This window comes from Apus apus, chromosome 6 (genome assembly GCF_020740795.1).
Source record: "Apus apus isolate bApuApu2 chromosome 6, bApuApu2.pri.cur, whole genome shotgun sequence".
Lineage (NCBI taxonomy): Eukaryota > Metazoa > Chordata > Aves > Apodiformes > Apodidae > Apus > Apus apus.
The window spans coordinates 12281940-12295242 of NC_067287.1; the positions used below are offsets into that span (position 1 = coordinate 12281940).

Here is a 13303-nt window from a genome sequence, read left to right on the forward strand (position 1 = left end):
ATGTTTTTTAAGAGCCTTCAGCGGAGGATGCTGCATGAGCCCAGGGCCACTGAAATCCCTTTCTAGTAAGGTGAAAGAGGAGTTTGGCAGCCCCAGAAAGACAAAACATTTGTATGATCAGATGTTGAACACCACGAGAGCTCAGAGTTGCCAAGCTATTCATTTCTCTCTGAATGCAGCTTTTATCTGCAGGGTGTAGTTATTCTCTATTTGATGTCATCCTCAAAGAGGAACAGTCTTTACCTGTGCTTGATCACTTAATAAAACCCAGAAAAGCGAGCAATTCTGATCAGGGAAACTCCATTGAACACATCTCACCAATCCAGAACCTGCCTGTTTGGAAGAAGATGAACATACACACAGACAAAAGGGGTAAGAAGATGCAGCTCAACCCAGCATTGCGTGACAGAGCGAGTGAACGGTGACACTTAATCCTTGGAACAATCAAAGGACCCGTTACACTTGCTGAGTCTTTGCTGTCTGGAAGGAAGGAAGGAAGGGAGGAGGTGTCCCAGCCGGCACGGCAAGTTAGAACGGGGGAGCTGCAAACGCCGGGTCCAGCCCAGCTCTGCGCAGCAACGGGGGGCACCGCAGGCAGGGGCTTTATTCTCTGAGAGCTCCGGCGCGACTGGAAGAGCCTGCGCGGGCTGGTGCGGGAGGCGGTCACGGGAGTCCCCGGAGCCGCGCTCGCTCCGGGACACAGGGGTGTGCGCCCTGTGCCCAGATGTTAGGGACTGCCGAGGTGGCAGCCAAAGGAAGGCTCCTGGCTGCGGAACGCGGGGGTCCCGGGCGCCGCGGGGGAAGCCGGCAGCGGACCGAGCCGCTGGGCAGCGGGGAGCGGGGCGGGGGCTGCGGGGCCGCCGGGGGGCGGGCGGGGCTGCGCCCTCTCCCCTTCCAGCGGCGCAAGCGCTCGCCCGGCCTCCTGCTCAGCCAGCGCCGGGGGCTGCGGGGCCGCCCCGCCCGGCTCCCGCCTGCGGCCCCGCGGGGACCCCCGGGCCCTGCCCCCCCCCCCCCCCGCCCCAGGCGCGCGGCGGGCGGGGCCCGCGGCCGTTACCCCACCCGCCCCGCACGCGCCGCCGCGCGCCCGCCGTTGCCGTGGCGACGGGCTAAGCCGGGGCCTGGCTGCGGGCGCGGGGGGACGGACGGACGGGCGGACGGACGGACGGACGGACGGCGGCGCGGCGCTGCCGGGGCATGCACAACAAAGGCGGGAGGCGAGGCGTCCCGGGCGGGCTCCGCAGGTAGGCGGGTGCGGGCGGTGCGGGCGGGTCGCTCCCGGGAGCCGCTCCCGCGGGCTCGCTGCCCCCTGCCGCGCCGCGGGTCCCTTCTCCTCAGGGCAGAGCGGCCCGGGGCGCGATCCCGGCGCCAGCCCCGGCCCGGCGCCGCGCCTTGCGGGCGCGGGGCTGCAACAAAGGCCGAGGGCTGCGGGGAGGGCTGCGGGGCTGGCCGGGGCCTCTGCCCGGCTCCTGCTCCGCTCCCGCAGCGGCACCGGGCGCAGCCTTTCGTGTCTTTATTTCTGTGTTGGTTGTTGGGTCTCGTCCCTCGGGTCCTCTGCCCGCCCCGGCGGGGCCCTTCGGAGAGAAGCGCTCGCTCCGCGCCCAGCCCGGGAGCGCTGCGAGGGCGGGGAGGGGGACACGGGCTCCCCAAGCCCCCCCTCCCCTGTCCCGGCGGACAGCTGCTGGTTGCGGGCCCCGCATGCCCCCCCGCCCTGCCCTGGCTGGCTCCCGGCAGCCGCAGCCCGGGCCCCCCGTGGCGCGGGGAGCGGCTTCGGCAGCCCCCCCGGCCTCTTCCCCCCGGCTCTGGAAGAGGCAGCCGCAGCGGCGACCTTTGCAAATTGGCAGGTTAGAGCCTTTCCGATGCCGCGGGGCTTTTGTCCTGCGCCAGGTGGAATATTGTGCGCTTGGGCGGTGCTGGCCCGAGTTTAATGGTAAGGGGTGGCTGAGCAGCGCCGAGCTCTGTCAGCCTGCGGGGTGCAAGTGAGTCACCTCTTCTCTCGCCTCCATGTGGTTCGCAACGTTTTCGAATTCAGGACGCGTTTTCCTAAATTCCTGCTAGGTTTTGATACCCAGGCTATTAGCAAGGGCATCCCTTTGAATCCATAGAGGTAGAAGTTTTACTGCATGACTGAAAATAGTAGATATGACAGAATTCCCTGGAGGGAAATCTATAAAACCTGCTGCTACCATTTTTATTTGCACTGCAGCAAAGCAGCCTTGGGTGCATCTGTACTTTTGCCTTCCCTCCTTTCCTAGTCATTGTGGCACTGAAAAGCATTATAAACAACTCTGCATTGTCTTTTAGTATTATAGTAAGGCCTGAGGGCTTGTTGATGGTTTCTTTCATTCATGGCTTTCAGAATGCTTCACAGGCATCAATTAAGACTGGGAGCCCTTCTGCAATTTGGGGAGGGTTTACTGATCCCATTTTACAGATGGAGGAGCAGATCAGAGACCTAGAAAGATGTAAGTCAGATTCAGAGCCTAAGCCATCATATCACACATCCTAAATCCTATCTTCAGCGTGCTCTTTCCCAGCTCCTTTGACAAAGCCCTCTTTTAATTTCACTGGCTGCTCCAGGAGCTGTTTTGGGCTCTGATAGGCCATGTGTGCTTTGGGATACTGTTCCTGCATATTGTCCCCCCAAAAATTATGTGTCTTTAGTGCCAAACTGTTGGGAAGAATGATTTCTGATTAGAACAAATCTCCAATTCTTTGGTTTGTACTGGGGTAGAACTCAATAGCTCTATCATGGATGAGGGTGCGTTAGGCAAGGCATTGCACAGCCAGGCAGCAAAGCATGCACAGAGCCAATGAGCCGAATGCAGAAAGCCTAAATATCTGCTGTGACTTCTTTGACAGCCTCCCTCATGAAAGAGAGAGGCTCTGTCTTCGCTAAGACTGTCTCTGCAGGGCAAATTTCTAAAAGCAGAATAAGTGGTTCCTATTGTGACAGTAACCCAGAAAACTCCTGATCCTAGTCTGCTTTCGAGTCTGTTTATTTGTTTTCATGGCCCAGACAGGATTTGGGCTGTGTTTGAGATCTGGTTCCCATCCTTAGGCATTGCTTGTGTTGATCTGTAAGACCTTGAACTAGAGAATCCCAGCTGCAGTCCCAGACTGAAGTCTTGCTGCCCTGTCTGTAAAGCCCTGCACAAGACAACAACGGTAGCCCCAAAGCATTTACAAAGTTTTAAGCTGCTTAAGCTTTGTCTGGGTAAGAAAAGCCTGCTGCAGGCTAGGTGATGGTGTACAGCTCCTGGTAGTCACAGAGGGAAGGGAAAGGAGCAGACTGAATGCTTTTATGGCTTTTCTGGGTTTGTATCCACTGGATGCTTGCTGAGTCTGATCTAGTCTCACAAGGTGTTCTGGAAATCTTGATTTCTTAATATTTGAGTTTGTAGGAGATCGAATTCCACATTATAAACACTCCCACCCAAACCAAACACACACTGTCCCCCTTCTTCCCCCAGATCCCCAAACCCCTTGGTGCTCGTTTGTTGCTGGCAGGAGAGATACAGTATCACAGTTGGTTTCCCTTCCAGTATTCCAGAGGACATTTCTTGTAGAGAAGAGGGAGCTAGAATAGCTCTGGGGCCTCAATGGCTGGGCATCAGCCAATTACTGTCATAACAGATTAGCTCTATGGCACATTAGGACTTGTTTATGTTAATACAAATTCAGCATGACTGTTCCATAGTATTGATGGAATTACTGTATTTGCGGCCCTATAATATGACTAATTGAAAGGGAGGTTCTAGTTACAAAGCCCATGGACTTCCAAGGTGATTCCTTCTGTGGCTTCTGTATAGGCCAGTTTTGAACCACGAAGAAGAGATTAACTACTACAAGATACAATCCAGTTTTTATGCAACATTGATGCAGTTACCCTTTTGGCAAACTCCGGGGGGGGGGTGGGGTGGAAATCTGTATCACAAAAGAAACAGGAAGAATTTAGGGGTTTTTCCACCTTGTCATGACCCTGCCTCAGTAGCCTGTGCTACTGTAGGCACTTCTTGGCCTCTGAGAATAGGCTTTATCTGCCTATTTTCTGCAGGAATCTGGCTCTTGAGACTAGCATTAAGACTGCCTCAGCTGCCACTGCAGTGCCTGAGAACATTCTTCTTGTCCAGAGCAGCTTGGCAACAGCAGTCGTGGGGGTTTGTGAGATGAGGAGGCATCACATGCAGCACTCTGTAGCTGGGATGGTAAATCTAGCCACAGCTTGGTGACTTTCCTGCTCACATGTCACCTGCTGACATTCAAAGGATGAGCCTGTTTGTCTCTGGGAATAAATGAGGTACCTCTGTCCAGAATCTCCACAAGTTTCACAGTCCCTGTTTCATAATAAGCTCAGCCTCATCCTCTAGCTTCTTTGCAGTTCACAGCAGCCCTAACAGCTGGTTCCTGGCAGCCATTATCACCTTCCAGCACAGGAACAGCTTCAGCTCTGAGTCTTGAGAGGGTGGACAGGGCTGGCAGGATCAGTGATATTAGGAAAAACAATGCAGGAGCAAAAAACAGGTGCATGGGCACAGGGAGGGAAGGTATACTGAAAACGTATGTGACAAGGACAAAATTGACTCGTAGGAGTCCCAGCAGATCCCTAGACTTTGTGGCAGTTGAAGATGTGGTAGGACATGGAAGGAGGCAGGGAACTCTGTGGCTTGTAGGAGCAGGGTGAGGGATCTCCTCTGCTGCTGGGGATGGCTTGTGTTACTGCCACCAGCTTGCTGCCCAGGCTTCGGAGCCACTGCAGAATTCCATGCAGCATTTATTTTCAAAACACCCTGCTGTAAGTTACAGCAACAAAGGGTGAGCAGCTTTGGGAACTGCACAGGAGAGCTGGGGTCAGTAGTCCTATCCACAGTGCCATCCCTTCTCAGGGAGGACCCTGGGGAAACCTGTGTCCCCACAGCAGATGCCAGCATCAGTTATATGAGAAGCAGCAATTTGCTGCTCAAGGACAGCAAGGACAGTGGAGAGTCTGTGATTTCAGAAACTAGTTATGGAAAGCTGGGACCCTCAGGCTGAGGTAATAAGAATAGCTGGAGATTTAGGCAATTCCCATATTCATGAGATGACAGACTGCAATTGCGTTGCCAAGGCTGCATTAAATACACTGAGGGGCAGAGGAGTTTTCTGACTTTGCTAACAGCTGCTTCAAGGTGAAGCACAAGAGGAAAATGAAAAAAAAATTCTCCACTGTCTGCTGATAGTCATTTTGCCATGGAACATCTAGGAGTCTGAAACAACTTGGGGCCCTCAGCAGACATTTTGGAACATGGATTTCAGTCAGTCCTCTCACCTTCTAGAAATAACCTGATTGGGAATTAAACAGTACCTCTGTTAAAAACTTAGGAAGGAACGAAATGGACTAAAGCTTGAGAATTCCTTTTCCATCTCCTCTCCTAGACAAGAAGTCAAGAAGCATCAGTAATTTTTTTCTTATAAGGAAAAAACATGGCTTTCTGGTTTTAGCTAGAGAGAGTGTCTACGCCCTTGCCTTCTCTGCTGCTGAAATGCTTAAAGAGAGGTGTAAGCAAAAATCCATTTTTTCCTTTCAGATACGAAGCTTCAGCAGATGCTAGTGGGAGTTTACAGGCTTGGTTCTTTGTCAGTGCTTGCAGAAGCAGCCAGACACTGCACTAGCTATGAATTCAGTGCTAGAGCTGCTCCAGTCAGACACTTTGCAGCCCATCTTGTGGTTTCCCTGGTGTCTGGGAGCACTGCTAGCAGTGTCCTGTCAAAACTCATTTGTTTGTAACACAGCAATCTGACTGTTTCTGCAGGCATGTTTAGGAAGCCAGTTAGCAACTGAAAGATGACAGTGGCTTTGATCACAAGAGAGTGATTCACAAGACTTGGAGTACACACAGCTGAACTCTTCATGCAAGGTTCTTCCCTCAGGAAGAAGGGAATTAAAGACCCTCAGACGCTGAGGAGAGACAGCTCCATTCAGATCTAGCACAGAAGTGATACACATTTGTTTCTAGTGTCACAGCCAGTCAGAGCTGCTGTGAAAGATTTATCTGCTGGCTTCATAGTTTGTCTCAAGGACATGTCTACCATTCCCTCTAATCAGGTCCTTGCTCATCTTAAGGATCTTTGCATCTTGGGCACCTTGCTCCATAAACCCACCCTGCAGAGAGGTCTAGAGGCAATGCAGGGGTTTAGAGTTTGACTGGAGCAGAATTAGCTGCTCCAGCTGTGGCTGGTACCGAATTGAAGCTGAGACCTGTGGACTAACAGGACATCAGTGCCTGGGGATATTTATCAGCTCTGTGCTGAAGTACTGTCACTCATGGTGGTGAGCTTCCAGCCTGCTTCTAGGAATACACAGAGGAAGGCCCACTTGAAAGACTGCTTTCAATAAAGTGCCTTTCAAAAGCCAGAAAGGTAACTGCATCTTATAAAGGGTCAATACAGTTTCACTGCTAATCCATGCGGTGGTAGTTTAATCTAGAAAAACCTCAGGTCTGTGCTGAACTGAGACCTCTCAATTACAAGAAGATCTGAGAGCTCTCCCTCGGGAGTCCTGGTTTGTGGTACTTAACTGTTTTGCACTGATATGCCCCATTTTTTTACCACAGCTGTTGCAACAGCTCTATTCTGTGTGGACAATCAGGGTTCAGGTTTCTGCAAAACAACGTAACCTGTTGGAGAGCCCCAGTGCAGCAGTCCTCTGCCTAATTTAAGGGCTTCCCAGTCCAGAAGCAACCACAGGCACTACTGCAGCCCACAGTCAGGCCAGCCATCCCCTCCATGCTTCCAGCAGTGCAGCATGCATTAGTGTGTAGCTTGGAGCTTTTTGTACAGGCTTTTGACCTCCATGGGAAGAAGCTCCCAAGTCCCTCTGGCCTGTCCAGAGGGATAAGAGTCAGGGACTTTATTTCCTAACTGCATGAAGAGCCATACTTTTACCTGTATCTCATCTTGTTTAAAGACTATGTCGGAACAGTCGGTTTTGAGTCATATTCAGGACAGAACTGCAGTTACACCTCAAGCTAGCACTACCATAAAGGTAATCCCTTTGATTATACAAAATGTTACACAAATCAACTCGAAGTTGTTGTAATAGGAAAGGCAGATGATATACGTGCTCAGTAGTATATTGTTAAAAATACTGTTCCTAGCCCACCATAAAGAGATAAATCTAGACATAATTTCTGTTCTTAAGATCTGTGGAAGAAAACACTTCCCCTTGCCTGGTTGTGGCTCTTGCTTTCCTCCCAAAACAAGACCCAGCCTTTCCCTCCCACAGTAGCCAAGGTGAATGCACCTGCTTGCATGACACAGCAGAAGCTCCTGCTGATTGTTTTTTTAGCAGGATAGATAAAAAGTTGGCCCAGCACAGAAGTCCTGGCTTTCTGGACCAGGATAAATGATCTGCTATGTTCAGGTGGAAATTGGAGAAATGAGGGAGGTTGGCCCCTCAATATGTACTTATTTCAGGGTCAGATGTCCAGAGAGTCTCTGCAGTCCCCGCTGAATTGTTTTGAAAGATGTGAGCACTTATTTTTAGTGAAATAATATAGCATGTTCTTTGATAATATGGCTCTGAATACAGGTGCTGAACACCTCTAAGAATGAGGCTTTTGTGCAGTTCAGTATGAGAACTGAACATACTTAGAGAGACAGGTATGTGTTAACAGAGTGACTCAACTTTTGAGATGCATACTGGGGCAAAGCTAGGTCAAGTGAGATGTCCACCTTCCTAGAGAGTGAACAAGGTAATGATATGTCTTGAAATACAGCTGTCAGTCTATGGTCCCACTTGCAGGACCACTACATCAATTTGTAAAATAGTATTTGTGTTATCTTTGTAGATTATAATAATTATTGCATAGTAAACGTGTCCATGTGTAGAAGTCCTCAGCAGTATCGTGTGCAGACTGCAATTTGCCACACATGGTATTTAGCAGCTGCATAATCCTGCTGATGCCAGCATAGCTTCCATAGGTAGAAGCCATGCACAGGGTGTGGTAACGTGAGATAAACTTGAAGGCTTGATAAGAATGATAAGATGCAATCTTTTGCTAGACACACAGGCTGCAGGACTTCCCCACACTGATTTCTTCTGTCCAGTGCTCCCTTCCTTTAATGGCTGTTTCCAGACCCTGAGCCTTGTGAACAAAACTCTGGCATTCACATCCCCAGTCCTGCTGGCTGTCGGCAGCCAGTGTCACCATCAGCTGCCTCCCTGGGTGCCTGTGGGGTGGCTGCTCTCCCACCTCACTCTGCAGTGCTGATTAGTTGGACAGAGTGCTGTGTGTGCAGATGTGGGATATGCTTCTGCTGCATCCCACATTCTCCTGCCACTCAATGGGAATCAGCTGCTGGACTGACATGAGACAGAGCTGTGTGGGGCAGTGGGGGCTCACAGAGGGGGAGGGTACCACAGTGTGGGCAGTGGATGCTACTTCATAGCACAGCTCCAGCTCATAATTCATGCAAGGCTGGACCAAAGCTGTAGTGGGCATGGAAGTGGCTATGGCTTTGGGGGCAGGTGATAGTCCTCCTCGAGCTGCTTCTTCAGGGACCTGGGAGGGCCAAAGGATGAGGAGCTTGTAGGAAGGCACAGAAAGATGGGTTGAGAGCCTCATCAGGCAACAGGAAAGCAGTTTGTGCACTGTGGCAGGGAAAGGAATTTCTGGAGCAAGAAAGAGAGGATGTAGCAGGGGTGGCCGTGCTGAGGAGCCTAGAGTAGAGAGGAGCTCAGAGGGAGCAGGGTAAGGCAGTGCAGCAGGGAAGGGGTAGGACAGGGGTGTTAGCCAGGGCTGATGAGTGACAGTTGTGTATTGGCTTGGGAAGGCTTTGTAGTCAGAGCAGGAGCCCCACATAAAAATGCCTGGAGCTTTTGAAATTCGGCCCCATCAAGCACCAAAGCAGCAGACAGGCAGCATGACTCCAGGTGAGGAAGAGCAAGAAGCAGAATGCCTGGCTCCTAAATAGGTTCTCATCTTGCCCTGCCCTATCCTCTCTGCCCGTTTTGCCACTCCTGCTGCTGTTTGAAACACATAGCATCTGGGAAAAGCAACACCCTTGTACAGTACCTTTGACTTCAGGAGAGTCCTTCCAGCATTGAATTTGGCCTACGGATTTAATTACTCTCCACTGTGATAGTAATGAGAGCCAGTGGAATTGTACTGACTTTATTTCCTTTTAATTAGTTATGATGCTCTGGATGCAGATTAACTTTCCCAGCTCAATATATATTGATTCATCCTGCCTCGTGATGTGCTAAATGGCTTGAAGAGGTAGCCAATTCCACTGTAGCTTTCCCTGGTAGCTCTGTGCCCCATGCAGTGTCCTCCTAGGAGGACACTGTGGCAGTAGCCACAGTCAGGTACCTTTGCTTGCTTCTGATCTGGTTGTTTACATTCATGTAACTGAGGATAAACTGGAGACTATGGTACTGCTTCTTGACAGGCAATAGTTCAGGTCTCCTGGATTCCTTCCTGTTCGATGTTACTGAGTGTGAGGACAGGTTGTCATTTGATGGAGACAAACCTGCTTCTAGGCCAGGCACACAGCAGGGATCCTCCCTGAGGGGAATCGTCCTTCAAGGGAGGGAGGAGAGCTGCAGCCAGAGGTCTCTTCCAGCAGCGCTTCTCCAGGAGCGTGCCTGTCCAGGAAGCTTTTTGCAAGGCAGTGGCCAGCCTCTTTCCTCTGTCTCCATGTGCTGAGCTTGGCTGATGGAAACATGGTAGACTGCACCACTGCCTGGGTATTGGTGGAGTCACAGAGCAGCAGGGAGACGGCCTCAGGGCCTGTCTCCCAGTGAGGGAATTTGACAGAAGGGCTTGTGGTGTGAGACTACACCCTAGTGAGGGGTTCTCCCCCTTTTTCTTTAGAGAAAGACCCTGCCCTCCTTGATGCAGAGTATTTAATGTCCTTTATTCCTTTGCTCTTACATCATAGAAGCTGTAATGGGGGTGAGGGACAGAGCCTGAGTTCTCTTAACACAAAGCCCTACCAGAGGTTGAGATAAGGAGGCTGAGACAATGTCTTGCTGGTCGTAACAGGGGTGACTGCAAGATAACCTGCCACCACATTGGCAGGAGTTTGCTCCATAGGCTCAGAGACACCCCAGTGGAGCCAGGCTGGGTGTGTCAGTGTGTTGGATGGAGTGCATGGGCAGCCCAAGCCTGGAACCACAGGTGGGCTCTGCACAATGCAGCCTGCTGCTCCTGGCTGCAGTTGGCTTGCTGGGCCTGGCTGCAGACATGGTGCTCCACCTAATCAAAAAAGCTCTGGGGCAGTGCAGTGCTCAGAAGTAGTGGAGCTGTTTCCTGTTCCCCTTGGTGTTCCTATCCTACACAATCTGTGTAGCAAAGAGCCAGAGGTGAAAGTGAGGAGAAGTTGGATTCAGCAGCCCTGAATCCCCTCTGCATGCCAGCCCCTTGGATAAGACTGCAGCAGGAAACCTAGTGTGCCAAGACCCATCTTAGAGGTCTTACCTCATCCTCAGCCATGCTGATAACCTTCCAGCTCAAAACACTACTTTGTGGTAGCTGATCCTCTAGCTCTGTGTGCCATTACAGCACGAGACCAGTGTGTCCCTCAGCAAGTCCAGAGGGACACTGAGTGCATGAGCGATGCAAGTGTCGTATTGCCAGAGGCCATCAGGTATCAAGTGCAGTCAGTGCCCTGCCAGTGAGGATCCCTGCAGCTCCATCATTACTACCTGGTTGGTGATGATAGTTATTGGTGCCTGGGAGGCATTCCGTGAAGCAGAAACTGAACTCAGGCCCTGGTAGCTTTGCCTCAACTCTGAGTATGAACAGTCACTTCAGATGTAAAATGTTACTTGTTCCTCTTGCAAAAAAAATGCACCAGCTCTGTGAACAATTCTAATGCGTGGGAATAAATGTACTGATCATGCAGCACTGGCAAGCCAAGAAAAAGGAGATAAGAGGTAAGTATTAACTGTGTTGTCACACAGATGACTTTAGGACTTAGAAGCTTATATCCAATTAAAGCAGCCAGGCAGTTAACATCAAAACAGTTGAGCCTGGTTTTCATCTAGTGCATGTTAACATGGCTGCTGTAGCTGCAAGGAAGCCTCAGGTTTATCTGAATGGGTCTGGCCCAGCCTCCTTTATCTCTATCTTGCAGAAGTTCTGTTTCCAAACCTTGCCATGCATGATTTTTCCATAGCATCATGGTGGCAGCAATCTTCTGTCCATCTATCCTGTGCACCTGTCTCCTGACATCCTACTCATGTGGGCCCCTGAGCAGCAAGAAACTGCTGTCACCAGCTCCCTGAGAGGTACCAGGCAACAGACTGGGAAAATACTTTTTGGAAGATTAGAAAATAGCACTAGTCAGAAAAACTGAGGTAAATTTGGGCACAGTAAGCAGTCAGATACAAGGGATTAGATCTCAGACATCATCATCCTAGGGATCTTGGGGCAGATGTGTGCAGACCCTCAACCATGGACACCTGTCATGCATTAGCCCAGCAGTGTCACAGTGTCCTTGTACCTTGCAGCATTTCCCCAGGATACCTGGTGTTCATTTAAGAGAAGCAAAAGCTTTGGGGACCCAGTGATTCATCAGAGAAGGTGCTTATGCTGCCTTAGGTGACACTGTACAAATACACACTTCTGGCTTAGTTCCACTGTATCCTTAGAGAAAATAAAAAAGCATTTAACTTCGCCGCCCCCAAGACTAAGCCCACTTAAAACACAGCTCAGCTCACCCGTCCACAGCACTGAGTGCAGAACTGGGAGAACCAGGAGAAGGGCCCTCACTGTCACACCCCAAGGAAACAAGTGTGTCTCTTTAAGCAACTTACAGACTTTTGTGATCCCAGCCTAGCCACCCCAGGGTCCCCAAAGTCCTAGCCAGCTTAATTACATCTATTTTCTATCTTCTAGGGTATAAAAAACCACAAACAAGCTAACATAACAGGAACATCTGAGTTGTGCTATTCTTGCTTTACACCAAGTTTGCCTTCCTTTCTGCCTGGAGTAAGAACTATGCTGCTTTGTGCCCTTCTCTACCTTTTTTTTCACTGTTTAGGCTGGGTAAGTGGAAACCAGTTGAATGTTTGAACAGGTTTCAGCCTCCATCCTTCTGCATGGGTTTGCATTGAAATGCACTTTTAATACCTTCCTGAAAAAAAGAAGGGATTGTATTTGAACTGGTATAACCCTTGCTTCCCTTCTTCTCTTGCAATCCCCACCTCACAGAATTACTTGATAGAAAACAGCATCTCCTCCAGGATTTCTTTGGGGTTTTGTGAGGGGTTTTTTGTGGTGTGGTGTTTTGGTGTTTGTTTTATTTTTAATGATGAAATCCTTTACTCTCACCTCCCAGCTGGAATTCCCTAAAGCACACTCACGTGAACACATCTCAGGGATGTTGCCTTGCTTAGAGAAAATGCTGTAAATACCAACTGGTCTCCTGAAGGAATAAAACAAAGGAAGCCACATAGCAACTGCTGTTGTCTGGCAAGTCAGAGGGGCACTGTGCCTCCTAAAACAGTTCTCAGAGCAACTGTACATCATTATTAGTCAGGTGCCCTTTCTAGATGATAACAGATGACTTAAAAAAAAATTAAAAAGGGAGAAAGAAAGAAGGTAAAGGAGAAGAAAAAGTGGTGAAATGCAAAAAGTAGCTGCAGAGGTCAAACCACACTCAGTTACCTTGGTGGTGTGTGTCCTCCGTAGACTAGTCCTTCGATACCATAGTCCTGTTCTTGCCTACATACCTGCATTTCCTTACAGTTTGAGAGGGAAAAGCATCTGTGTCCTTCAAGGTAGCTAGAGCCATGCCAGCTTGTGCTTGGACTGTGGTTTGGAGCTGATACACTTGAACACAGGTCCTAGAGTTCAGTTAGTTCCAAAGAATTACACTTCAGTTTTAGGAACCTTTCCTGACTTTCCTGGGTGCTCAAAAGCTGCGAGGAGAGGAAAGGTCTACTTCTTGCAGATGCTGGAAGGTAGTTTTATTATCTTCTTTTACAGATACCAGAGTTGAAACACAGGAATTGGGGTGTCTTGTCTGGGAGGACCCCAGGAAATTGGGGACCCAACATCAGTCTTGCATGTTACCAGGTTACAACCTGTTCACAGCATCTCCCACTCTGTAGCTCTGAGAGTTAGAATATTGGCTTCATTGACACACTTTGGGGTGAGAAGTCACAACATCAGTTTGTGGCTTCTCCAAATGATCTTAATGTATGTCCACAAAAAGCTCGGGAGCAGAAATCGATGTCCTGTGACCTCTTGCAGAGAGGCTATTAACAAACAGCAAGAGAAGAAAGTGGTGCCTTCATTTCAAGGCAAGGGGAGTT

General features: G+C 50.1%; 1 protein-coding gene across 2 annotated transcripts in view; it reads left to right on the forward strand.

Moving 5' to 3' along the window:
- The first annotated feature begins 356 nt into the window (after window positions 1–356).
- LOC127386280 (uncharacterized) overlaps window positions 357–13303 on the forward strand; it is a 44172-nt gene continuing 31225 nt past the window's right edge. Inside the window, exon 1 of one of the 2 annotated variants that reach the window (XM_051623086.1) lies at window positions 357–372. The gene's annotated coding sequence lies outside the window, so the exon portion shown is untranslated. Of the gene's footprint in view, window positions 373–1201; window positions 1242–13303 lie in introns of those variants that run through there. The other variant, XM_051623087.1, reaches the window with a different exon arrangement.